Source organism: Neoarius graeffei, chromosome 2 (assembly GCF_027579695.1).
Source record: "Neoarius graeffei isolate fNeoGra1 chromosome 2, fNeoGra1.pri, whole genome shotgun sequence".
In the NCBI taxonomy this organism is placed as follows: Eukaryota; Metazoa; Chordata; class Actinopteri; order Siluriformes; family Ariidae; genus Neoarius; species Neoarius graeffei.
Window position 1 is genome coordinate 21,792,149 of NC_083570.1, and position 4,072 is coordinate 21,796,220.

Below are 4,072 nucleotides of genomic sequence, written 5' to 3' on the forward strand. Positions count from 1 at the left end.
GGGGGGTGGGGGATTCCTAGGGGCAGGGGCATACGTGGACGTCAGTACGGGCCGCAACAGGGAAACATGGAATGTGGGGTTGATCCTCAGAGTCTGGGGCAACTGGAGCCGGTAGGCGACAGGGTTCACCCTGCGCACCACCTTGAAGGGGCCAATGTAGCGAGGAGCAAGCTTGCGGTTCTCCATCCGCAGCAGAAGGTCCTTGGTGGACAGCCAAACCCACTGCCCAGGGCGGAAAGCGTGGGCAGGTCTTCTATGGCGGTTGGCCTGAGTCTGGTTGGTTCTGGAGGTCTGGATGAGGGTCCTCCTGACCTTGCTCCAGGTCTTGCGAAACCGTCTCACATATTGGTTGACCGAGGGCACCCCCGCGTCCTCCTCCTGGTCCGGGAACAGAGGTGGCTGGAACCCGAATTGGCACTGGAACGGTGACAACTTGGTAGCCGATGACTGCAGGGTGCTGTGGGCGTACTCTGCCCATGGCAGCCAGGTGCTCCACGAAGTCGGGTTATCTATAGCCAGGCCTCGCAGGGTGGTTTCCAGGTCCTGGTTGAGCCTCTCCATCTGGCCATTGGACTGTGGGTGGAACCCAGAGGAGAGGCTGGCAGTGGCTCTGATGAGCTTGCAAAACCCGTGCCACACTCGGGAGGAGAACTGGGGCCCCTGGTCTGAGACGATATCCTGAGGGAGACCAAAGACTCGGAAGACGTGATTAAACATTAGTTTAGCAGTTTCAAGGGCAGAAGGGAGCTTGCACAGTGGTATAAAGCGGCAGGCCTTGGAGAATCTGTCCACTATGACCAAAATGACAGTGTTACCTTGTGACTCCGGGAGACCCGTGATGAAGTCGACTGCCACATGGGACCAGGGACACCAGGGAATGGTCAGAGGATGCAGGAGGCCTTGGGGATGCTGTCGTGGGTTCTTGCTTCTGGTGCACACCTCGCAGGAAAGGACGAATGACCTCACTTCCTTCTCCATGCTTGGCCACCAGAAGCGTCTTCTCAGGAAGTCCAGGGTCCTTCGAGCTCCTGGGTGGGTGGTGAGAGGGGACGAGTGACCCCACTGGAGAACCTTGGCCCGGGCTTGATGTGGGACGTACAAGAGGCCCGGTGGCCCCGTCCCAGGACCGGGGTCCTGGCGTTGGGCTCGTCGGATGGTCTCCTCAATACCCCAGCGGACAGGGGCCACAATCCGGGACACAGGGGTAATAGGCCCAACTTCGCTCTCCCTGTTGGTGGGAGCAAACAGCCTGGACAGCGCGTCAGGTTTGGTGTTTTTGGAGCCAGGGCGGTATGATAGGGTAAAGTCGAACCGACTGAAAAACAAGGCCCACCTAGCCTGTCGTGGATTGAGTCTCTTTGCTTGCTGGAGGTACTCCAGGTTCTTGTGGTCCGTCCAGACCAAAAATGGATGTTGCGCTCCCTCCAGCCAGTGCCTCCACTCCTCAAGGGCCAGTTTAACTGCTAGCAGTTCTTGATCCCCCACGTCATACCGGGACTCCGCAGAACTCAGGCGGTGGGAGAAGTATGCGCAGGGGTGCAACCTTCCTTCCGAGCGTTGAGAGAGGACCGTGCCAACGCCGCTGTCCGAGGCGTCCACCTCGACGATGAAGGGTTGCGAAGGGTCCGGGAGGACCAGAATGGGTGCCGTGCAGAAGCGGTGCTTGAGGTCTTTGAATGCCTTTTCCGCCTGAGGAGACCAGACATATGATCCACCTGTCCCTTTGGTGAGGTCTGATATGGGCGCTGCTACAGAACTGAAGTTCCTGATAAACTTGCGGTAGAAGTTAGCAAATCCTAAGAACCGCTGAACCTCTTTGACAGACTTGGGGGTGGGCCAGTCCTGGACAGCCAGGGTCTTGGCTGGATCCATCTGGAGTTGGCCCGTCCGTACAATAAAACCCAGAAAGGAGACCTCGGGAACATGAAATTCGCATTTCTGGGCCTTAGCGAACAGATTGTTCTGTAGCAGCCTCTGGAGAACCTGGCGGACATGGTGGCGGTGCTCCTGCATGGTCTTGGAAAAGATTAGGATGTCGTAGAGGTAGACAAAAACGTACTGGGTAATCATGTCCCTCAAGACGTCGTTGATTAGGGCCTGAAAAACAGCTGGTGCGTTGGTGAGTCCGAAGGGCATCACCTGGTACTCGTAGTGCCCAGATGGGGTGTTAAAGGCAGTCTTCCACTCGTCTCCCTGTCGGATACGGATGAGGTGGTATGCGTTCCGTAAGTCCAATTTGGTGAAGACAGTGGCGCCTTGGAGCAGATTGAACGCTGTGGACATCAGCGGAAGGGGATAGCGGTTGCGTACAGTGATCTTGTTCAGACCCCTGTAATCAATACACGGCCAGAGCCCCCCATCCTTCTTGCCGACAAAGAAGAAGCCGGCACCAGCGGGTGAGGTGGATGGTCGAATGAACCCAGAAGCCAAGACGTCCTTGATGTACTCCTCCATGGCCTTGCGTTCTGGCTGAGAGAGGGAAAACAGTCTGCCACGAGGAGGGGTAGTCCCAGGGAGCAAGTTGATGGCACAGTCGTAGGCACGGTGCGGAGGAAGAATGGCAGCCCTGCTCTTGCTGAAAACTTCCTTGAGATCCCAGTACTCTGTGGGAACTTGAGATAACTCGGTGAGATCAGGAGGCTCGGCAGGAGACACAGGAGAGCTAGAGATCAGACAAGAGGCATGGCACACAGGGCCCCATTCCACAACCTGGCTTGTTACCCAGTCTATGCGAGGGTTGTGGCAGGTAAGCCAAGGAAGGCCTAGAATCACTGGGAACTCTGGTGAAGGAATCAGGTGCAGGGATATTTCTTCCTTGTGACCTTGAGACTGGAAGAAGACTGGAGAAGTTACTTGGGTGACTCTTCCGTCACCTAAGGCTTGGCCATCCAGGGCAGACACAGACAGTGGGACTTCAAGAGGTGCAGTCAGGACATTGATACTTTGGGTGAAGTGAACATCCATAAAGTTTCCAGTCGCCCCGGAGTCTAACAAGGCCTGACAAGAGTGGACGGACTCACCCCAGGAGATGGAGACCGGGATGTAGACTCCTTGGCCAGGGAGTTCAGGAGAGAGGGTAGGCCCCATCACAACCCTCCCTCGGCTGGACGGGGCGGTCCTTTTCCCGAGAGCTCAGGACATGATGCTCGGAAATGGCCGGGCTTGCCACAGTAGATGCAGCACTTGTCCCTCCTTCTGCGCTCCCTCTCAGCTGCGGAGAGACGAGTACGGCCAACTTGCATGGGCTCTGGACAGTCACTGGAGGAGGTAGACGGGCTCCAGGTTGAGGCAGTGAGGCCGGGGAAGCTCAGGACTCGGCAGCGCTCTCTAATCCTGTTGTCAAGACGAGTAGAATATGAGATCAGAGTTTCGAGGTCACTTGGGCATCCGATAGAGGCCAGGCCGTCTTTGATAGGGTCAGACAAACCATGGTAAAAGGCTGAAACCAGGGCTGCTTCGTTCCATCCGCTGACAGCTGCGAGCGTCTGGAACACGATGGCATAGTCCGCGACACTTCCTTCTTGCCGGATGGACATGAGCTTCCTGGCTGCGTCTTTACTGGTGTCTGCCTGATTGAAGACATGAAGCATCTCCTCCATAAACAACTTGAAATCAGAGCACTCGGGTCCCTGTCTCTGCCAAATGGCTGTTGCCCAAGCTCGTGCCTTACCAGCTAACAAGGTTACCACAAAGGCAATCTTGCGGCGATCCATAGTGTAGGTGGTAGGTGAAGCTCAAAGGTGAGTTGGCACTGGGTAAGGAACTCCCAGCACTCACCGTCATACCTCTGTGGTGCAGGAAGGCTGGGTTTGCGAGGTGAAGGAGACGGCGTGGCGGGAGGCACTGGAGCGGGTGCAGATGGTGGAGCAGGAGCCGGATCAGGATATGCAGGCAGAGGAGTCAGCTGTGCCAGGGTTTTCCCAATTTGCTGAAGCAGTACCTTGTGGCAAGCAAAGACCTCACATTGGCTCCTAAGTGTCCATGGTAGCTCCGAAGCGTGTTAAAGAAGCCATAATTCCCTGAAGGTTAGCCGGGTAGACCGTTGAAGACGCCTCTGCTGAGTCGGTCATGA